Source organism: Lepisosteus oculatus, chromosome 13 (genome assembly GCF_040954835.1).
Source record: "Lepisosteus oculatus isolate fLepOcu1 chromosome 13, fLepOcu1.hap2, whole genome shotgun sequence".
In the NCBI taxonomy this organism is placed as follows: Eukaryota; Metazoa; Chordata; class Actinopteri; order Semionotiformes; family Lepisosteidae; genus Lepisosteus; species Lepisosteus oculatus.
This window is the reverse complement of record NC_090708.1, coordinates 12798001-12823246: the sequence shown is the minus strand read 5'-3', so window position 1 is coordinate 12823246 and position 25246 is coordinate 12798001.

The following is a 25246-nucleotide window of genomic DNA, read 5'->3' as shown; positions in this document are numbered from 1 at the left end:
TGTCTCTGTAAAATTTAAAAATAGCTATTTTAAAAAAGATGACTAATTCCAAACTCCTGAGCTTCAAAAATGGAAAGCATGTGAAGTTTTTTCTCTTTTATAGTTTCTGTGTTATACATATACAGTGCCCTCCTGCTGTGCCTCCTCTGCAGAATATAGACAGCAATGCCCTACCCACAAAGAGACAGCCTGTCTGCCTAGACCCAGAGTAAAATAAACACGCAAGAAAATTGAATCCTTATCACATACACATGCCGCTGAAATCCATAATTATTCCTACCACATGATGGAAAATGTTTATTTTATTATAATGAACAATTAATTCCCTTAAAATCAAGAAATAGGACAAGGCATACCAACACTCCTGCCTTTTTTTAAAACATCGTATGAAATGAGTTTCACCGTAGCAGTCCAGATTCTGGGACACTAAAATAAATCAAATCAATAACATTATAATGGACGCAAGCACTAGCTGCAGTTGCAAGCAGTTTAATTCCAGAAATGACTGACCCTACAGCAGAAGATTCTATCAAACACGTTGTCTGTTACAAGAGAAACAAATTCAGTCCCCAATACAGTGCTTATTTCTCTGTCTTAAACTTATACTTGATGTGCATGATCTTTCGGAATACCATAAGAGCAAGTGTGTCACTTAGGGTGATGGAACAAATAAGACTTAATTAGCATCGACAGTATCATTGTTTTGCTTTTTCTAAAAAAAACAAAAACAATAACAAGACCATCAATGACATACCCATGTTATGTTTGTCACATTACTTTTGTAGAAAATATTTAATTGAATCACATCCCTGATAAATAGGAACAAGAAATATCATGTAACACAATGCTTTATGAACAAGATAATATGTCTTGATTAAACAGTAAATATCTTAAAATGTTAAAGTGCAATCCTGATAGCGTTGCTCAAAGCAAGTGTTGTCATAAAAATTATTTATATAACTATAGTCCAGAAAATACATGCGTCATGATTAATTGCACTGATGTAGTTAGTATTTTATGAATGCTGCTCTGGCATGGATTCACTGAGAAGACACTTCCTGAAGTGCACCAGGAGTCCCTCACACATCTGAGGTGGCTTTTTTTGCCATTCCTCTGGGCAGAACTACTCAGATTACTCTAGGTCCTTAGACCATTTGGATCCCATTTGTGAACTGCTGTCACAACGGACAGTATGAACCACAAATATTTTTTTGGACTGAGGTCTAGAGATTGAGATGGTCATCAAGAGCATTTGCTTTGTCTATAGTTAACCATTTCCTTCTTAATTTGGATATATGCTTGGGTCATCCTGGAATGTCTATTTTCAGCCTAGTTAGAGGTTCTTCTCAGAGGCTATCAGGTGTTTGGCCAAAATGTCCTGATACGTGTTGGAGTTCATTATACTCCTGATCTTAACAGGAGGCTAACAAAGGCTAACGTTTTTTACAACAACCATGACAGGCATGTCCAAACATCAGTTTTAATTTTTTCTGTCCATAAGATATACAGTAATTCCAGTTGTCATAAAGATGTCGTTTGTCAAATGCAAGTCATCTGTATTTAGGGTTCACATTCATTAAAAATGCTTTTTCCTTGAAACTCAGCCATCAGGTGTTCTTGAAGGGAAGTTTTTCAAACTTTTTTTTTTTAAGATAACAGTTGGTGTTCAAAATTTCCAAATGCTGCATTTGCCTCTCAAACTGCTTGACTCAGCGTGAAGTGTCAAGATACACTTGTGTCCTATTCCTGACAGTGACGTCACTGAACAAGTTGGATTGAATTTCTTAATAATGGAAACTACAGTAAAAGTGGTGGATTCAGTTTTTTTCTGGATTATTCTATGGCCATCCCTAACTCTGAAAATCGGTGACCGTTTGGCTGCAGTCTTTGAAGAGCTCTCTTGCCTTTAACCAGGATGATGAATTTTACAATGAAATGTTATCCAAGTATCCTTTTATAGTCCAAGGCTTATCCTTAGTAACTTCTACATAGACATCTATTACGTTTTGGAGGCTTCCAGTGCACTTCCAAAACCCAAAATGTTATTGTGGCTGTGTTTTTGTTGGATTTTATTTAAAGGAATAGAGATGTGAATAAGATGTAACCTCTGTATTTTCTGAAATTCAATTATTTATAACAAATGGGACCTTGTACAATGCAATTAAAATGATACTATAACATTTTTAGATTTTGTTATGCAAGACACATTATCCAAACCATTATTTGTTCTGTAGTGTTTTTTTTTCTTGAGGGAATAAATTGAGTAAATCTGGAGAGCACTGTATTTTAGTTCTGAAATATACAGATTATCCTTAAATGTAAAATCAGTAGAGCAAGGATTACACAGTAATGCAAAGCAACACAATGCTAAGATATAGAAACATCTCACTGATCTCTGAACATATGATTGGGCATTGCTTTCCACTATCACCATGCACTAGCCATTGCTGAAGTCCTAGACAATAAGATGGGCAGAGCACTAACACAATAACCTCTAACTCCTGAGCAACTGAGTTCATTAGGATCTCATCTTGTCTTCAGGGGGATGTCACATCCATTCCAAGTCTAGTCTCCCAGGAATCTCAATCAAATTTCCAATACAGGGCTCCAAGAAATATGTCTCAAGGCACCAATAAGTCAGTAAAGCTACGAGTTTATATTATCTGCTGCCTTTTTTTATTGGAGTAAGGGAATAATGCATTCCAGACAAACAAGAATATTATGGTGAAACAGCGCTTATAATACCTTTATAGTGGAGTCCAGTCTGCTGTTGCATGACCCTGACAATAAAATGCCAGGCAAAGATATTTTTCGGTTCATAAATAGCTAATGATTTATCAAACTGTCGCCGAGGATTTCAGAAACCACAATGAGTTTTCAGCAACAGTCATGAGATATTTAAGCTTTGCGACTGCATCATGTCAATAAATCTTACATTTATTGACGTATTTCCATCACATAATGAAGTTAATTCAATTTAGTTTTTGTTCACATTATTAAACACTACAAATCACTTAATTGTGTTTCTTTTAACAAATTTAATTGGGAAATAATCACTGTTTGTATCTGTGACATTTTATTATTGATTTATTGAAATGCACACAGGATAGTTAATTCTAATCCTCAAGGGCTTAAGAGTGGACTTTATGGGTGAATTTCCAGTAGCAGCTGATATTTTAATAGTATTAAAAAATAGATGATTTGCCTTCCTATCCAAATAATTACTTACATTAAGTAAATTATATTACAGATGAAAGAAAAATAATGACTTCCAGGAATTTAAGTTGCCCATTCCAACATACAGTATCTGTCTTTAAAAGAGTGACCAAACAACACCATGTATTTGAATACCATGGCTACCAACAATATCTGCACAAGAGCCTTTCTTAGATTGACAAGAAATCTCAAAAAGAGAAAAGTCTTGTTACTATTTGTGGACCCAAGTTAACCAGCTTAAATTACGCTTTGATCTTTTTAGCTTTTGTTAGTTTTTACTATGTCACCATAGAAACCATAATTGTGAACATCTGAACATCTGTAGTGTCAGTCCATAATTCTAAAAGCATTGAGATTCCTGTTGGTTCCTGATTATAACACTGGAAAACAAATAAATCAGAAAATAAACTGACATTTCTTTAAAGTTTTATGTGTCTCTGTAATATTTATGGTTCCAAGCAACCTGCTATCCTTAAAAAAGCATGATATATTTCTGCAACAGTAGTCATTTGATACTTTCTGACTTACTGTATTGCAATATTTGGTTGTCTTTATCTAAAAATAGTTCTTCATCCTACAAAAAGCATAAAACACTGATGTCAAATACAGTAACTTATACAAGCACACACACATACAAAATATATACAGTATATACAGTTCATAATTTCCCCATGGAAAGGCAAGAGCTGTTCTACTCTGCTATAATTTCATTAGACAGACAATTTGTCTTCAATTTGTTAATGTGGAAAACATCAATCTAAACTTCCAAAATGCTGCATCTAATACACTCTACCCAATGCACTGTATACGCAGTTGGAAAGTTAAAGTAGGTAAATACTAGTTAACAGCACTGGAAACTATCAGCATTTTCATCCTTTTCTGCTACAATATCATTGCAAAGTTTTTCAGTGCCATGCTGAGATAAGTGCAACAATATTCGGCAGCAATTTACATATCACACCATTCTTTATTTCTTTCAAAACAGAGAAATGACTCTGGACTCGGAGTTAATGTGTATGGAACTTCCACGGTAAAATTTATCCATTTTAGAGCAGCATGGATCTGCCACGTGATCCACAAAGCTGCAGAGGCGCTTTAAACGGATCATTACTCCTGGATCATGAAGGCATATATGTGCTCTGAATATCATCATAATAAGTGGGGTTAGATACGCTCCTGCTGGAAATACATCTACATATATATTTTGTGGAACTCAACCCCGTGGTTAGTGCTACCAATCTAGAAGCTGTCTCAAGATAGTGAGATCCAGGGTGTTGAGGCCAAACGAGTGAGACACTGTAATATGTAAAAGAGATGAAAGCATAAGCACTGTGTACTGCTGTGTTCTGGAGGATGTCAAATAAAGCACTTTGCTGAGTTAGTAGCAAACCCTTTAATTCCCAGCTCCTGACTCGGTAAACCAGTAATGTTCCAGGCGGTGCTTTGAAGCCATTAGATATTTATCTTGAACAGCAGCAATGGGGGAAAATATTTCATCCTTAACCTCCACCACCTACAGCACTTTAACGAATATTCAGGTTTCAAAAGACTTTAACTAATTAAAGTTCGCACTCATTGAAGGTGTTATAGATATAAAAAGCAACATTCTGCTTAGAAATTAATCAGCAATCTCATATTTTGTCCTCCCTGAGCAAACAAAAGTGTCAGAGCAGTACAAATCCCAGAGGTAAGCAATAAATGCCACTTTCTTCCCTGCATGAAATATCTTAATAAAGTTGTCGTCTTCCAGAGAAAATTAGAAAGATGGCCCAGGCATTCTGTCAGAGGAATGATTAAATAGGTACGGGATTTAACAGAGCAACCGGGAAATCACTGGGATCTCATCTAATTTTCTTTCGACGTACTACTTAACTTGCATTATTAAGTAAGTGCTGACATGCCCTGGCACTGTAAATAGCTCTTAAAGTTTTCCATTGTAATCTCAATTGTACACTGTACAGCCATTTCAGTGTTTCAACATTGCCCTTGTGGATGTGTGCATGTATGTATATGGATTAACTCTTGTAAAGAGAGCACTATGCTCCCTTATCTGCCTTCCCCTCTGTTGTTATGCATTGCTAGTATGCATGTATGGGTTTTGAAGTTTTACTGGCCTGTCTGGACTGTTTAATCATTAATGAGGGTCCCAAGACAAATATCATGGGATCACAAGAGAAAATATTCAATCTGTCAGGTTTGTCATCATTTTTAAAAACATAAATGGATTTAAAATTGGTTATATTCTTAAATGATACCCATAAGTTACTAGCTTAGGTGAAAGTTTGGAAGGGTTCAATGGAGTTTAATCCAGATGTTTTTTAAATTGTGAAATGTGTAAATATATTAGTTGACTATTTGTTACCATACATTATTCTTCATTTTTTCCTGTATTCACATCCAGTAACACTGTCAACTATTTATCAGGTCTGCAAGAAATATGAATCACAAGATCATAAAACTATACAGTGTATCTATGTGGTTCAAACTACATCTTTATCTCTTTATCTAGAGGGGCCAGGAACTACAGAAGCTTTCTTCCAAAGAAAGCACCAGAAGAGTCAAAACAGGAGTGCCTTCTTTTGGGAGAGAATATGATTAGACATACTAAGTCTTTTCAATGTCATACCAAGATCAGTGGAGAGCATGTATTCATCTTAAAGTATTCTCAAAGGCAGTTATGCAAAGCACAAACACTAATGACCACAGCTATTCAAGCTGTGAAAGGGTTGTGATTTCACTTCTCTGTAGCTATCTCACTTATTTCTCCATCCTGCTACTGAAAAAAAAACAAAACAATTCCAGTTCAACAATTATACTTAATTTAATTTATATCTGTAATTCAATTAGGATAGCTGAGGGCACTGTAACTTGAAGAAGGTGACACACTGAGTCAATCAATTAGGTACCAGGGCCATGATAGGATATTAAAAAAATATGCAGAATTTATATTTTTGCTTTTGTTATCATCCTTATTTTAAAATTCACGTACATGATCGATAATTTCTGAACTGCGTAATTTTAAGATTCATGAAACATGCTGATATACAGTATTAATTGCTCACACTTCAAGAGTTCACTAAAAGGAAACTGTAGTTATAAAAGAACAGAGCAAGGGAAGAGCTCCTTTAATTCATTTAGATACAAACAAATGAGAAAATGCAGTGAAGAAAAGAGTTACTAAGTTTCCCAACAACATTTGATTTCTCAAAGGTTTTAGCCTTTATTTTGACTTGGTTTACAAGTGTGTGTCTTGTGTCTTGCATTGCCAGCAGGCAATACACATCTTCTCCCGAGACTGAAATTAGACAACACCCCTCTTCTTCAGGCACCAGAGTGTCTCCCAGTGGCAGTTTTATGTGTGAAAATCAGCATATTTAAAAAGGCAGTTGTACCCAGGTATGTGTCCCTACAGGTACTTGCACAGATACAAAGGCTTTTTCAGCACCATACCCACAGACACACCTAAATATACGTATTGTACATTTTTGCATAAAACCACACTAATGAGTAATGTATTGAATATTCTTTCACTTCCAGTAGGTGTGCAAACACACGCATTATTTCCCAAGCTTTTTGTCTGGAATAATGGTTTCCTATTTTTGCTCATGTCCATGATTCACCCATCTAACACAGTCAGAGAAATGCAAGTGAATATGAGTAAAACACTTTTCCCATTTACTATGAGGATCTTCCGATAGTGAAGTTAAAGTGCATTTCCATGTCCATTGCTGCTTCAGCATATTTGATTTTGTACTTCCATCACACTGCTTATACACAAAGATCAAAGTCTCCATACAAGTCTCTTTCAGCGACACTAGAGATCTAGTTTGGTAAGTTGACAACTCATGTAAATGGTTCCATACAACCACAAAAGAGCAGGACCTTGGTAATAAAGGGTGAATAAAAGACATATTTAGCGCAACCAACTTGAGGTGAAAAAAATAGCCAAGATGTAATCAAAGTCTGTGAAATTAATGTCCTAAACGCAGTACTGGAACTAATTATAGAATCAAAGATAAAAGTGGCTATGTAAGGCATATTCCACATGATAGATCAATATTCAATATTCATAAATTCATTTCCTTGAATGCCTACTCCCTCAATTTGAGAATTCATATTTTATGAAGTACTTTTTGAAGTACCTTTAAAAAATCTAAATATGTCATGTAGTCTGCTCGTATCTATTCCTTCTGTTTCTGCTTGTTCAAAAAACTCTAATGAAATATTCTGTCTAGTCCCTAGAATGCCATTTATATACAGATGATTTTCTTGTTTAAATTACACTTTCTATAACCTTGCATGCAATAGAAAAAAATACATATTTTGTTTGGTTTTTGTCTCCCTTTTTATATACAGTATGGACAGTATATTAGCACTTTCCCAGTCATTGGGTATTACTGTACCTCTCTCTTAAGTGACATGGTACAATGTGACTGGCTGTCAGAAAACAAGGAGGCTGTCAGTTCTCCATTCTTGCATCTAATCAGAAGCCATGGCAGAGGGGAGGCCTTAAAAAATAACTTGAAGTGTGAAACACAGATGGAACAGCGGGATGATCGAAAATAAAATGCTGGTATTTACAGAAAGTGAAGTGAGCTATTCGGCATTTTTTTCCCCCCCAAAGAGTGTGGTTTGCAATAGCCACAGTGCAGCGTGAGGGTGGGTCAATACAATTGCGGAGCTGCGTCTCAGTCAGGGATAACAGATGCTCTATCTCGTGGATCCTGACTGCTGGCAGATGCGGGCAAGTTCTGACCCATCATGCCATGCTCTTAATCGTAGGCCGCAAAGGGCGGGGGCTCGTGTTCCTACATGACGATAAATGGTGTTCGTGAGCAGAAGTTCAGGTGGAGGTTAAGTTCTTATGTTGCACTCCCGTTCTCCAGGCATGACAGCTCCCTGGCGGAACACCCCCCTGCCGCAGAACGTCTCGGTATCCGTGCCTCCACCGCGACATCACCATTGCAGCGTAGTATCCAACGCCATCATTTACTCAACCAGGGGAGTTCAAGCTAAGGCACGAAGAGCTACTATTTTCCCCATCAGCTCGGCTCGTCATTACTAGAATGACGAATACTTATGGCATTCTTGCCTTCTGCCATAAGACTGTACAACGCATCCACCGTGCGTCTTGGCAGAGGCAACAGCGACAGTGACCTGTTTCTGGACTAAACACATCTACACATCTACTGCTACATCTGTTCTCTTTCTTTTTCTTTTTCCCGTTTACAACCACTTTTGTGCAATATATGCCAGGGACCTGTGCAATACATTTATATTTATATGTATATCTATGGTTACATCTATATTTATATTCATACGTGTGATACGATTTTCTGTGTACTGTTCTGTTCTAGTTTCCTCTTGTGTGTCCGGACTGTGAGTAACTCTTGTATTGTATTGTAATGTATGTATTGTACTATTAGTATATAATTCATTACACTGTGGCTGTGTTGTGTGTGTGTTAAGCTGCTGTTGCACTGCAATTTCCCTCACGGGATCAATAAAGTATCTATCTATCTAGAATTGGACTCAGCCATTCTGAAATTGTGGGAAGCATTACATGATGTTTGGAAAATCATTCCCCTGCTTGTCTTTGATAAACCGTACAAGAGCATGAAAACAATGACTGTGTAAAGGAAAGGCCACTATACAAATAACCGATATACTGAATTAATCTGTATTTTCTGCTATACAGCAAGTTCTACGCATCATACTTTGTAGACAACACCTAACATATTTGCTTAAAACAATTTGCATTATGGCATTTTTTCCTTGTTTCCATCATTATGTACAACTATTCACGTTCTTTGCTTCCCAGGAAAACAAAAGCTAATAAATGTCTGAAACCAAAAAGGTCTCAAAGCTGATGTTTGGTAAAAACATTTGAATTTATTATTTTGCTTTTTGCTGAGTAACACAAAATTGAATATCATTTTCGATGTACGTGTAGTATTTTTCTTTAAATGCAGGATAGTTTAAAAATCAAATCTAGCATAAGCAGCATTTTAAATATAGATAATATTGAATATAGATTATTTCAGAGTCAGGATGATGTTCAGGAATACAAATAGCTTTTAACAATAACAATAATTAACAATAATTTGACATTTTAGTGTACACATAATAATATGCACAATTATTTCTTTATGCCTCTTTCATTCCTTGGATTTACTTGCTGCTCCACAACTAGTTGTTCAGTATCAAAGGCATATGCTTAACTGTTGCATTTTCAAATCCATGTAATAATGAGCGACATCCCCTGGAATGCTCTAAATGAGGTCTAGAACAGGCAAAACACCCTGCTGTTGACTTCTGACAGAGCATTAGTAAGGGGTCGACTTGTGACCTGTCTTTCAACAGGAAAACCAAATCCCAGCATAAGCAGAAAACCCCTCATAGAAGCTATGTCATTAATATAGCCTGCTGATGACCCAAAATAACACTCCTTGTGCAGAATGTGCTGTTTGGCAGCCGTCCTTTGTGGCAAAAGGTGTTGTATGCTTATTAAAAGAAACACAACCAAAGCCATTTCAGAATCATTGGCTTTTATCCTGCAAGCCTAAAACGTAATCTTGAAGACAAATAAAATTCTGGAGGGGGAGGCTTGCTTTTCATTTAGAATGAAACTATATTTTTATATTTTAATCACTAAATGGCTGAACTATAAATAAATCATGTTTTGAGTAAACTCAGCCAGAGGCATAAGCCCTATAACGCTGAACAGACTTGACAACTGTGATTATACATGAATATACACTCTTCTGTTTGTACTGGGCACAGACAATGAAGCTGTGCATGCAGGAGACGGAGATCATGAACTCCTCTTGCACCACATTCCAGTACAGACATTTTTCTGAGGATTGCTGCTTGGTTGGTTCTTTGCTGTATGATCATATATTTTTTGCTCAGAGACTAATGTTTCACCTGAAAAACTTGCATATTTCCTTTCCTTAATTGAACTAAAACCAGCTTGAGGTAAAAGGTACCATCAGCATAGTTTTCTTCAGCCAATACATTTCATTTTGCATTCAACAGCACATCACGTTCAACGTCTTACATCTTTTGAGGGGATCATAGCATTTTTTATTTAGCAGACAAAGCAGAAAAAGATATACATTTAGACTGGTCTTGTTTAATAATGTCCTGGTCTTGAAGTGCCAAAGTACTAAGAACACTATTCTTTTTTTATATTTCTTCATGACTTAATTGACTGAATTGATTTTAGTCACAACTGTTTCCAGTTCCAATTCTATACAGTATGAGGTGTTTCCTTCAGGGCGATGACTGTTTAAGTGTGAGGATTCACTGGTCTCAAATTTAATGCTATTCTGGTTTGACGTTGATCACCCTGATTGCATTTTAATGAGGAGAGGTGATGTTTCAATTCATAAATATTGATAAATGTGCTTGGGTGGCATTGATATACAGGAGCTGCGTGCTGTTAGTTCACACAAACAGAGCTGTAGCAGCTTAAAAAAACAGCAAGAACAGGGCTAAGAAAAATTCAAATATTGTGTTGAATATTTTACATATTTTCCTGCTACGGTTTATACTGGAAACAATGTCTTAGCAGTAGATTTCAAGTCTGGTTTAATCAAACATATTTGTGATCAATAAATGTACAGTATATGCTGATGTGTATGCCATTGGTCAATTGCTCAATCTGTAATACTTGTGGTTGGGAAATAGGATTAGGCACCACTCCATTGTGATGGTAGCAAACAGAGAAGCAAGCCTTGAAGGTTTGCAGGAGCTCAACCAAATGATGTTACCTGAAATCACAGCAGGATGTCACCCTTAACAATCCTGTACATCCTTTGATTTTGGTAGAATCCTAGGAATATCCATTAGAATCTGCTACATATCTCAAGGGAATAATGTGTACCTTATTGGAATATTTGAGAATGCTTAGAAAAAAATAATTGAAAAAAATATCCATGGCAACATAAATTGGAGAATATATAAGCCATTGGAGATGTCTGTTCATCTGTATGCCTGTAGATAAACTTTGGGTGAAAGAAAGAGTGTTGTTGAAAAACCCTGAATACTTGCATTTTTCCTCCTGAGAAATGCCAATTGAAGAACAATAAAAGAACACCAGTTATCCTTGAATGTTCCTCCTAAGCAATTGAAAAATATGATGTTTGTTAAAATAATCAAGCACTGAATTTACATTATTTATAAGGTCTTCCTTTTTAGTGTTAACATTTGCTTGGTCACTTCAAGGCCATGTTATGTCTCAAAAAAACAAATAAAAATCCCATTTAAAAATCATTTGGAAGCATTTGCATTAAACAATGTCTTTTTTAAGACACAGTGCATCTAAATATACCCGTGCTGTCGATAAAGCACAGCTAAATTTATGTGGCATGAATCCATTTACATTTAATAATCTAATTTGATGAAACCAATACACAGAGGGTTCAAATTGGTGACAGTTTAATCAAACAGAATTAGGTCTTTGATAAAACAAGGGTGGATTGGAAGTTAGTCACGGTATTAAACAACGAAACACTTTGAAGTGAACAGATCAAAACAGAATTAAAAGCAAAAGAGGAGATAATTGTTTGATGTAACAAAGGCCTCTTTTCATGATCTGCATGCTGGCAAACAGACTTTTTCTCAGTTCATTGTAAGATAGCTGTCAAGCAGTGAAGGACAACCAGGATCTTGAACAAAAGCCTTTTTTCTGTCTTTGATAAAAAATTAAATAAAATGCTTTCGTGGTTCATGTGAAGTGCAAAAGAAGTACATATGCATTGTTTCCACAAAAACAGATTAGAAAAGAATTACCCAAAGGGTGTGTTTATAGAGCTCTCCTCAGTGTCTTTACATGACTCATTCTGAACATGCAATACAGTCATTTAACAGTCAAGTATACACCTCATGACAAATAGCAAAGTCCTGATCAACTATTTCAAACTTGCGCAGAGGATGTACCTGAAAATAAAGAAGGAGAGCTGCAACACAAGACAGGAAATGTGTTGCAAGCAATTAATGGTTCCTTTGAGTCACTATTGGCAACACGATGACTTTAAACACCTTTTTTCACATTGCAATGACTTTATCTAGCAGGTGCTCCACTTCTTTAATTTTGTATTCCTAAAAGTCTTCTTAATTGCAGGGAAAACAGGGGGAAGCTGGATACTTCATTCTTATCACTTCATTGATACAGTTTTTCATGATAGTGAAGAGCTTTGATTACCCACCTTTAAAGGTGCTATATAAAATAAAGTATGTAATTATTGTAAATTTGGTAGTAACTGTTCATCAAGATTATTTTACTTTAGGCTTTTTTCAACATATTTACAGTATGTTCCTTAAACAGGTTATGATGTTTAAATATGAAGGTCTTTAGGAAAATTAGAATAATTACAAAATGAGTGGGGCCCATCTAATTCATTTAGGTTTAATGTGATCTCTTTCAAGGGCCAGCATTTCTTGAAAGAAACCGTGATTATTGTATCAGCTGCAAACAACATGAATGGGCAACTTGTTCCATACTCTCACAAACAATTTCTGTGAAGATATGCCTTTTGTTCTGTTTTCATGGTAGTTTCCAATTGTAGCCTCTAGTGACTTTTCAACCAGAATTCTCAGATTAATAACAAAGTCTCAGTGAGTTCTGACACTAGTAATTATTTTATCAATAAGTACTACATAATCACAACCAAAAAATGGTAAAGAAACCTAACAATAAGCAGGTCTGTTGTGTCTAACCAAGATGTTCATATTCTATAACTGATGATTTATGCTGTAAACGATTTAAAATACAAATGGCATGGCGGTAGTTTCTCTAATTGAGTATCGAGGGTTTATTTGCTATAGTGCCAGCTTTGGAATCTGATCATTTGGGGTCTCTGACACCCAGGCTAGAGCTTCTGCTGTTGGAATATAGAGGTTGTAATACAAGTTGTATCTGATGGAAATTATGAGAATGAAGTAAGACAGTCTATGTAATTATAAAGGTAAAACACACTTTTTTAATACCCAGAGCTGTCAGATTTTAGTCAATATGGCAGAGAAGCATTCCCTTTTACTTCTGCCATTACCACAAAAATAAAAATATTTACAAACAATACAAAAGCAAAATTAATTGATTGTCACTCAAAGCTATTAAAATAAATTAAGTGTGGCTGTTAGTGTTAAGTGGTGTTCCGTAAGTTTTGCTAATTCATTTTGAAAACCCATTTTTAATAATGGAATGAAGTATAATTGAAGTTGATACATGCATTACTTGAGAGAATGCAGGGTACACATTCAATTTACAACCTGGCATCTTCTGGTCCCAAGGGAAAGTAGAAAATAAGTTTTGAGAATCAAGTGCAAACTTTATTTTTTTCAATTATAAACACAAACTCAATCAAAGTCACAAAACCCTAGCCATCTCCTTTTTCTGTATTCATTTCTCTTTTAAGTTAATGAGATCTACAAAAAAACATCCAAGCAAAATAATACTGACCGGTTCATTAAACAATGTCTTTTAAAAAACAAGTCAAAAGTGACTTGTTTCTTGCAATTTTATTTTAATATCATGATTTTTATGACAACACGTCTGTGAAAGATTTAATGTCTTAACCGAGACTGCTACAGGACACCTTTCACATTCATAGGGTCAGCATTGTGATGCTGGTGAGATTGTTCAATGTTTGTCTAAGCTGTGCTAGGCAAGTTCTCTCAGGTTCTCATTGGAAGAAACAGAAAATGGATGGCCAGATTGATGGATATTTTTTTAGTGTGCTTTAGATTTGGGAATAAGGGATGTAGAATGGGACACACAAAAACAAATTAAAGTATTGGCACTACCTCTAGGATTATTTTTCGCAAGTTTATTATTCGATTAGCATTGCTTTTTGGCTCACCTTTTTTATATTCATGGAGTACTCATTAACCCTTCCTGTCATTGCAATGAAAACTGAAGGGCAGCCCACTACTGACATTCCAAAGAGGGGGTAATACATAAACATGCAAACACACACTAAAGCACACAGTGTACAGCGGAAATGAAATGTCCAGGGGCAGAACCTTTGAAAACATTAAACTGATGGCTTGCTTATTAAATCTGGTCATTATAATGACTGACTTGATATAATGATGATTGACTGATCTATTTATTTGTTCCTATTTAGTTTTGTTCTCCTCATACAGCATTTGTTCCTCCCTATAGTGAGTTTTATTCTTTGTCTTTGTCGTTGTATTTTGCTTTCCCTTTCTACAATTTTGTTCTCCCTATACAGTGTTTTGTTCTAATTATTTACATTATTTGGGTAAAAAGGCATATTCAACATCTGCTAAGGATTAAAAAAATGAGGCAGATTTTAGAAGGGAAAATATCATAAATTTCAGTAGTGTCCATTAGTACAGCTGGCCAGACAAGTCTCTACGGGAGTGATGTGGTATCTTTTTTCCAGCCCATAAACTTCCTTCAGCATTTGATGCTGAAAGGAAATGCCAGCATCACATGTCAGTCAGACATTCGTGTCAGGAAAAACCGCAGAAGCAGATGAATTATTACCACAGCAGACCTTTCAGCCTCCAGACACTGACATCACTAATCTGTTTCTGCACACTACTCTGGGTTAATTTATAAATGTATGAGTACATTACTGCAGTAAAAGGCAAGATGTGAAGCATGGAATATTCTGTTTTTGTGTTTGAAGGGAGATGTACAGTAAGAATACACAAACAAGCACAAATGCCTATTGTTACATATAGACAAATATACTGTATATCAATAGATGATATAACAGAAGTGTTTGCCATTTACCTAGAGAAAAATAGATAACTTGATGGATATAAAATCACATTATTGCACTGAATTTCACCACGTCCATATATAAAATAAGACTATTTGTATACCAGTGGTGTTGGAGAATACTGCAGTTTACGTACATTAAAACACATATTGAGTGCAAGGTGGTTGCTTGATTTTGCATTAAGTCTGCATGTTAACATGTCTCTAGAGTTAAGTTTTTAGTATTACTATGCACTCTGACTAACAGCATTTGTATGAAATTTGTTATATGCTTTTGTTATTTTTAATATATTTTAAGCAGCTGGTTACTTTCTCCTGAATGATTACCTTTCCCTTCAGTGCACTGATTAGCTTTTGTCCTTTTCATTAGATTTGGATCACCTGCCTGACTGAGTTCACAATTCCACTCTCTCAGGCAAAAATAAAGCTACACAGCTTCTGAACACCAACTATTTTTTTACAGCAATGTCCATGGACCCACTATGCATTATATTGCCGGCAATCTCATCAAGACTGAAAAAATGAAGAAAAGAATTGCCTTTGGCACTTGCTTGGCTACAGTATAAGCTTGTAACATACTTATGTACAGTATGAAGCATTACCCCTATATTAATTGGAGCTTGTGATCTTTAAAGCCGATAAGATACCTCTATGGTAAAAAGGTACCGTATATACTTGTGAGATTCCAGGGTATTCAATTAACAGGTACTACAGTATCTGGAAGAGGTGTTAGTGAGGCCAGCAGGGGGCGCTCACCCTGCGGTCCATGTGGGTCCTAATGCCCCAGTATAGTGACGGGGACACTATACTGTAAACAGGCGCCGTCCTTCAGATGAGACGTAAAACCGAGGTCCTGACTCTCTGTGGTCATTAAAAATCCCAGGGCGCTTCTCGAAAAGAGTAGGGGTGTAACCCCAGTGTCCTGGCCAAATTTCCAATTGGCCCTTACTCTGCTCTCCTCCCCACTGATAGCTGATGTGTGGTGAGTGTTCTGGCGCACTATGGCTGCCGTCGCATCATCCAGGTGGATGCTGCACATTGGTGGTGGTGGAGGGGAGTCCCCATTACCTGTAAAGCGCTTTGAGTGGAGTGTCAAGAAAAGCGCTATATAAGTGTAAGCAATTATTATTATTAATTATTATTATTATTATTACAGTATCAACTGTGAAATGTTATGTTTTGAAAAAGTCCCAGAGTGGCTCTGAGATGGAGTTATTTGAGTTTTGTAATATTTTAGGTTCTATTGTTAAATGACTGTGGAAATCAAGCAGCTTAAATTGCTAATATACTGTAATCTTTTCAGGAATGGTATAATTAGGGTTGAATGCTTTTCAGGATCTGTTTTTTTTAACCAGTAAATTAGTCCATCAGCCTCAAAATATTGATATAGCCTTACATCAAGCCAAATAATGACTAATCATTTCATTATTACTTTAATCATTTTATTTAGTCTTCTGACTACCCCAAAGTGTGGAACAGATAGCTACATACATTAAACATACATTATCCATGTGAATTTGTGCAATACAACAGGGCTATGAACAGATGCCTTTTTGTGTGCATGTGGATTTTCACATCGTATGTGATGGATATTTCGATGCATTCATTTATTAATCCACTGTTATCTAAGCAAAACATAAAAATATATGTACTTTTTTAACTGGAGTTCTGAAGGGGTACTTTGAAGAGAGAAATAAGGATGTTGGGATGAAGTCACAAACATCCAGGTTAAAATATTCCATCTGCTGGATGATGTTCATCTTCAGTGCCATCCCTTGTTTGGAGATCGCAGCAATTTTTCTTTCCATGTCTTTCATTATGATCAGGAGAACAGTGCAATGAAGCATGAAGGGGATCGATTTTTGTCTCTCTTTTCAAGATCTGTCAATGTTGCAGTTTCTGACCTTCTGCGCCATTCACACTTTCTATGTTACCTTTTCATGGCTGTCATTACCTGTCACACTCAGTTCCTGAGAATCACTTTGCTTCTGAGCGATACGGTCTTTATCCCTGTCACTGTACACATTGGGGATATCACATTCCCCACTCTTTGACAAGCAAAAGTCTGAATCCATCATTAATTCATTGAAGGCTGCCCAGACAAGAAAGTCTTTTCCTTCTAAAAATGCTCAGTCTTTTAAATGTGGACCATGAGCACAGGTCAGAAAGAGAGCTACAGAAAATGTTGAGGCACAGTTGTTAGCCTCAGATACACAATTGACTAAATAATCATGTATTATGAAATTATGAAAAAAACATCTCCCTTTTCAGGAACAGAATATTTCCTCCTCAAGAGAGCAGGAAATATCTTATATAAAGATTTTTAGTTCTGTTGTATAGCCTTCTTTTGCTGTATTACTAATGAAAAGCATTACTAATTTAAGTAAATTGTTGCTTGTTTGAAATAATTGGACTGATTCATTTTTTTCCTTCATGTTAAACGAGACAGACCCTTAAAACTCCAAATGCCTGTAGACTTGATAAGATTTGAAGGACCTCACTGATGCAGAAGCACACAGCATCTCCTTCCCTCTCTCTCTCCATTTTTGAAATCATTTTGAGACACCCTGCTAGGAGCAACTCTGAGATGTAAAAAGCAGAATAACAAAAGGCATCCAGAGTAAAAGCAAAAAAATATTTGCTCTAGGGAATGGGAAGAAACAAAGGTGTGGTATCGTGTTTGACCTAGCATATATACTGATGTATATTTCAATATTTGTGACAGGTCCAATAAGCAAATATGGCATTCATGGTTCTCTGGAGAATGACATTTGTTTTCTTGGGTTTACATCTGCCAAAATGTTTCTATCGCTTTTGACTTAACTTGAGAATAAAAGAATATACCAGGATAAGGCAGAGCAATTATGGTCTGCTCCTTACTCTCATGACTTTATAAATTTATTCTTGAATATTACTGACTGTATTATACTGTCTTCCTGCAGGCTTAGTATTTCTCACTGAATTACGTTTTAGCAGAAAAGCGATCATTTCAGATGTGTTCTATTAAAATTGCAACTGTATTCAAAACTAAACTTCTCAATGAACTGTAATGTAGCCTTCACCTTGTGTGCCTGTGTGTCTTGGAGATGCAGAAAAATATCTTTTAATTCTTCATCAGGGAAGCAACCATGTTGGCAAAGAGAGCTCTCTGAGGCTGGAAAATCAGTGTTCAAAGACCAGCTGAAATCATTTTATGAGGGAGTTCAAAAAAACACAGGAAAGGTCACACACTCGGACAGGCCATGCGGCCATGTAACCTGTTTGGAAGCTAATAACTATTGATCAAAGGATCTCATCCAGCTGTTTATTTACATAAACCAGGATACAGGCTTCAAGAGCTTGGCTGACTAGCTTTTTCCATACTACCTCAATCTTTTGCATGAAAAAGTGTACCTGTTCTCGGTTTTAATGGCACCGCCTTGTCATTTTCACTTGTGTTGTCTTTTTTTAATCTTTTATTGTTGTTTCTGAAGAAGTCCATACATTTGTGAAATATGTGTATGAATATTGGAACAATGTTAACAAAAAATAAAACAGCATTGCCTGTAAATTAACTATGCCATAGCTGTACATTCTGAGAGAATATACAGTACTTACAAAAGGTGGCAAACCTATTCACCATTGTACAGTTTTCACATTTAGATTGTTTTAAAGATTTTGCAGTGATGACTCTTTGAACTTACAGTTAAAACTTGTTTTATAAACAACTGCACACATTCAATGCACAAAAAAGAAGTAATCAACAAATAATATGAAAGAAAAACATAAACATCATGACTGCAGAAGTATTCAAACCCTTTGATTTGGCACAACATTACAGTATATAAGGTTGTATAAAGCCACAACTCTATATAATATTATATAACAAAAATGCTTAAACCATTTCAGACATCTTTAATATATCTTTCAACATGGCGAATTGATCATTAAGAAGTGGAATGCAAATACTCTCTAGATCAAGCTGTCCTTCCAAACTAACTAACCAGGAAAGGAAGAAACTGATTAGGGATACCGCTGTGAGATCAACTGCAACTTTAAAATAGTTACAGACTTAGTGACTGAGATGTGAGAAAAAGTCTATTGGTCACAATAATCCTGGTCACTCCACAAAGGAGTCATGTAGGGAACTGGAATAAAAACATCTCAAAAGCAGAATGGGATTTGCAACAAAGTACCTACAGTGTAAGTGATGCTGCAAGCACACCTGACCACAAAAATATTGGCTAAGAAGTTGAAGGGTTTAGGTTTAAATGTAAAGCTTTACATCTGATGCAAGCCCTGCAAAGTCCATCAGTAGGTCAATACAATCCCTTGTCAAGCATTGTGAAATACTGTAGTTATGCTTCTAGTCAGCAGGGACTGGGAAGATTGTCAAGACTAAAGGGAACGTAGATGGAGCAAAGCACTGGCAACTATAGAAGAAAACCTGCTTCTGACCTAAAACCAAGACAAAATTTGCCTTTCAACAGGACATTAATCCAAACAACAAAGTTATACTGGAGGGGCTTAAGAGTAAGTGTTTATGTCCTTCTGTGGTCCTGTCAAGTCCTGACTTGAAACCTACAGAGAATCTGTGGAAGACTTGAAACAACTAAATGATTTTTGAATACTTGTGCAAGCAATACACTTTATTTGTTGTTTTTTTTTCTATTTAGCTTTTGCTGACACTCATTGTAACTTATCCCACTCATGTACAGTATGTTGGAGCATTCAGGTTTTGAAAAACAATATTGACTTTAACAAAAATATGCATGAGTCACTCTGAAATTTCACCATGGGACACCCCAGGAAGGGCCTGAGCACTGTAGCAAGGTACTGAGTGTAGTGCAAGGAAGAAATATACTCATGATCTAACATAATGTGTATCACCACAAAAATCTGATGTTTCTAAAGTTTCATAATATTTCCCAAACATTAGGTTTTTCCCTTGCTTAAGAATGTAAAGCAAAAATGTCCCAAGAATGTGCTGGAGATGTGGAAAAATATTTCTAATAGAATAAATCTTTCCATTATGATGACACAATTACAGTAGCTAGCTGCTGCCCATGCAATGGTTCCTTAGCAGTTTATGTGTGCTGTATGTAGTGATTTCATACAGAATTCAAAGCTTAGAATAAAACCACGACATTTGAACTCAATTTTCTTTTATTCACACATTTCTGAAAGAATGCATTGACATTATCAATAGATTTTTACAATAATGCTTTTTCTGCTACACAGATGAAGGACAGTATGTACATACTGTATATTGTTTAAGGCATTCAAAGCATGGTTGCATTGGTTTTATAGACCAAAGATTTAAAAAGCGTGTATTTTACACTGAATGAAAAAATGTCAATGGACCCGTGATATTGTAAAAGGCGACAATGGCAAAAACAGGAATATGTGTGATTTTCCTGTAATAATATTTTTTTTTGCAAAAGGTTTGTGTGGGGGTAATTTCAATATAGCTTACAGACAGATTTTATGCATTGCACACTGGAAATGATGTCAGGGAGAGTTTTCACATCCTGCCATTGTAAATGCAATTGTGTTTATTAAAGGTGTTCCAGTGTGAAGACATGCCTGCCTCAGATGATTAAAGAGCAAACATGCAAAGACACTACATATTTGTCTGTAAACACAATTCCAGGTGATAAATACGTAACATATAATAGCAATGTTTCTTGCTTCTCCTTCACCACAACCGTTTTCCTTTCAGAACAGGTTATGCACTAGAAAGTAATAAAAGCAACAACCCAATACCAAGACATACTCAATAATGAGTAAGAAAAACTTAGCACAGTTATCCACAGTGGCCTCGAGTCACTTTCTGATGATAAAAAAACAATTAACACTCATGGGCAAGAAATGCCCTCAAGAGAGGGGCTGACGTTCAACGTAGACACGTTTCTGATTTGGAGGACAATTTTAATTCCAAGAAATGTGAACACACCGACCTTCTCTTCCAAATATTCGATGCGAGGTTCCTTTTGAAGGGGCCCCATTCTGAGTTAGCCAGGACTGGTGCATATCATAATGTTAACCATGTGATCCATTTGACCTTGACTGTATCCGTTTCCTCCTGCAGTACCCTAAATTAGGAAGACGCCCTCACCTTCTCTTCCTCTTTTGCCACGTGTCTTGCTACGTGAAGACTGCGGTCATCCTCTCTAGATTCTGCTCTCTCTCTCCCCTAGTGGCTAGCACACCCACTGTAAACTAAACTGTTGAAACTAAACTGTCTCCAGCCTGCTCTGTGCTGCTGAAACCCAAGTGTAGGGCTGTTTGCTGCACTACTGAATGCTTTGCTCTCCTCTCAGTACAGCAATAGTGGCCAGTGTACCCCCGACATCTCACAAAAAAACTCAAATTACTAATTTTTCTCCTGTGTTACTCCGTTTTGAGGAATCCCAAAACATCAGAGAAAATGTGGTATCACTGATGGTACATCGTTGAAAACAACAGTATTGTTGTTTTACTATTCACGCCAGACAATGCTATTTGCCTGTCATTTTGATTTCGCTTTCTTTGTTGTGCCTTAAATTGTAAAAAGGTTCTTGCAAATTATATAATTTGACTTAAAAGGATATAAAACAATTAAACAACTTGAGCTGAATCGCCTTCTTTTGTACTTACAGCTCTACAATGTGGGCAGTTCAATAGAGGAGAGCAGGGATGTATCTCAATTTCAGATGTCTTACAAGACACCATGAAAGCACAATTAGGTTCCTTATAATGTAATTTATTCTTTGCATGGGCAAGCAGCTGAAGACTTTTACCAAGTCAAATAAGGACAGAAAAAAGTTAAAATGCCAATAACTAAACCTTCCTTTAGATACAATATCTACAATAATAAGAGAAAATCAGCTCCTTGGTGGATTGAAAGTCATTTTTATAGTTTCATTCTTGAATTAAGAAATGAATATATTAACTAATGTAGGAAATCAAGAGCACATACTGTATTTCCAAGAGTGAGGATTCATAATTGGGTCTTAAAATAGAAACAAGGGACAAATTGTCTCTCAGTTTATTTGTATAGGTTTTCAGCTCTGCCAAAGAATCCCTGCTGATATCCCATTTTGCAAATTGAGAAATGGCAAAACTAACGACTCTTCACTGTGGGTTGGTCTCATATCCATCTAATTGGTATTCTCCGGAAACTAATTATCTAAGCCATTCGTTTTAAGAACAGCTTTACATCTACAAATATTGTGAAAGCGATTATTCTAACATTTTGTGATACAAAATTGTTATATCAGCATTCCTAATGGCTTTTAAATATAAAATTGAACAGAAAATGTTACAGAATTTCCCCTCCCTAACTGCACTCTATAAAAGGGGGAACCCTTAACATTCACTCTCTTTGTACTGCATGGAAAGCTATGGGAAACTGTGATCCCCCTTTTCTCTCTACTGGCAGTCTCTCTCCCCTTATCTCTCCCTGAAATAAACTGAAATAGCTTAAATAAATGTAAATGTAAATAAATATAATGTGTCAACGAACCCTCTATCTCTGTAAAGCTGCAATCTGCCTCCTGCCTATTCTCTGTCACCTTCCTCTCCACCAAACCGGGTTTGGACTGATTTACCTCTGTATTTTAGTTGGAACAATGGGTTCTTATTCTAAGGGATAAGGTGACACAAAAACCATCATAATTCCTTTTGCAGCTCCTTTCTGAAACTTGGACAGTAAGATAAACTCCATTCAAATCCCTCTTGGCTGTTTTTTTTTCCAATTGTGGCTTCCAGTAAGTGACCCAATGTAATTTGTCACGTCCGTGATGAATTATGTTTTCCACGGGAGTTGAGACTTGCCGCATTCAGCAGCCGTACTGAACCAGGAAAGACCGTTACTAATCTAATCGGCCTGCTGAGCAAACATTTGAGAGGAAACACAATCAAGAAGCACATTACCCCAATCAGCTGGAGAGCTGCAGGGTTGATGACCCTTTTTGATAAAATCCCACATGGGACAAGACAGGAATCTTCTTTAGGTTTTTGGTTGGGCCTTTCACTCATGGGTTTACACTCCTTTCCTATCATCTGATTGGCACAGCTATATTCAAGATATACAGTAGCTTTATAATAACCCTTTATAAACCTATAATAACCCAGAATAACCTCTGACTTTATCTATGATTCAATGTTGGGTCAATATTTTTTAGGGATACCACTACTACTGTCTTTTAAAGTCACATTGTAATATTTCAGCCTGCAGTATACCTGTTGTGCCTTGTGCAAACAATGGCATTTTGTGAGATAAGATCTAGTGCAACGAAGAAACTAATAACGAAGCTATTCTTGCACATAGTAAAAATACTATATGTACACAGTGCATGTACATCATAACTCTCTTTTTCTGTTAGACTTCCCCTTCAGGTAGCTTTGCTTCAGGTGACCGCTTCATTAACCAATGCAATAAACAAGCTCAACAAATCTTTTCTGCTCCTAGGAATCACAGGTCCAACAGCTGAACCCAACTAAGGAGAACTCCAGGCCCTCCTATCACGCCACAACCGGAATGATATTATAATCACAGCAGGAGATAAGGGCGGTGCTGTTGAAGTGTGGTAACAGGACCTGTGTAGTGCTGAAGCCTCAAGAGAACTAACATTCCTAAATACTGATTCCCCCCGCCCCCATACAATTTAGCCAATAATTACCAAAATGAGATTGTATTCACAAATTCACTTCTAATTAACAGAGAAGAATCACTTCCGAGGCTCGTTATTGGACCCCCACAGGCAGTTCAGTTACATCACCTCCTCAATTTCCACGGATTTGACACCTCGAGATGATTATGTAAGCCTGTAGCTACGAATGCCTTGTCATCTTCATGAGATCACTTTTTGAGGGCTTTGCTTCAGACATTAAGGATACTAATCACAATCATCAATTGATGATTTCAATTGCTGGTTCCTGAAAGCTCCATCTTCACTACGGGCAGACGTAGCTCTCACTGATTGACTGATTGGTTTTTACTGTATACTGTATGTTTCCCCATTCATTCACAGATTTCTCCCCTACCTATTCACACATTATAATTTCTTCTCTGTTATCTACACTTTGCCTCATTTCCTTCTCTCCTGCTTTCACCCAGACACAGAATTCACCTCTACTCATTCTTTGCAGCCATCATAGTTACAGCTCCTACTATACCCTCTTCATTATTTTATTCACACTGATTTGATCCGTCAATATTTAAATTGAACATCAAACACTTCAGTTGAATAAGTTAAAGGTATTGAAACTTAAATGTGTTGCAAGTACTGGTTTGAGGTGACTTACAGCACTGAATTCCTTCCTATTCAATTGCAACTACATGCGTTTATTTGAAAGACAAAATGAAACCCAATATTTTTCAAATCCAAACTTAAAGCAGTAAAATGACATGCAGAGATAAAACAGTTTATTAATGCTTCTTAAGTGTACTTTCAGCAAGCACTTCAAACAAGCTAACTACATTATATAAACCTCTTCATCTCATTTCCATGAAAAACACTATGCTAATACATAAGATGGCCCATGACACCTTCATCCAATTATAGCAAATGAGTCTTGAGAGGACCAGCATTATTTATATACTACAACAAGAGCAAAGGCAATACAAGGTAAAATATGCGTTTAAAAGCAAATGTGCATGCAGCTTTGAGAGATGATAAGGTCAGCATGGGAGACAAGGCAGGCATTATACAGAAGAATTATTTTTTTCTCTTTAATGTGATTGAATTCTAAAAGAAAAAAAGCAAGTCCCTGAAAATGACGAGCTAGTTAACACTTGCAGGAGTAGTGTAGTCAGCAGACTAGGAATGTTCAATTCAACAAAGGCACGGTACCTTTTGTCTTGTCCACTGGGGATACCTTGTCCTTTTGATGCAGATATAACACTTCTTAATAATTATCTAAAATTTTCTTTAATAATTTCAGCTTAATTTTTTTCAGTTTTTTTAATAACGTTTAGAATCTAGCTCCATTGGTATATACAAATAAATCTGTACTGTTTCGACAGAATTAAGTGGCTGAACACCTAACCACTTGGCACTTCACTTTAGAGACTGATCATAGTGTAAGAAAGTTTTACAGTACATTTCCAGTACCTCATTAAATAGTCAATAGTTCATGAGTTCCTTCAAGTGAAATCATTCATTGTCAAAAATGAGAGAGGTGGTGTGTAGAATAAATAGATTTTATTTTATACAGTATAAGCTCTATGAAGACTATTCTCTAAGGGTTATTGTTTTATTTTCACTGAGTGGTTCGCTTACAATTTCTTCACAGACTGTACTGAAC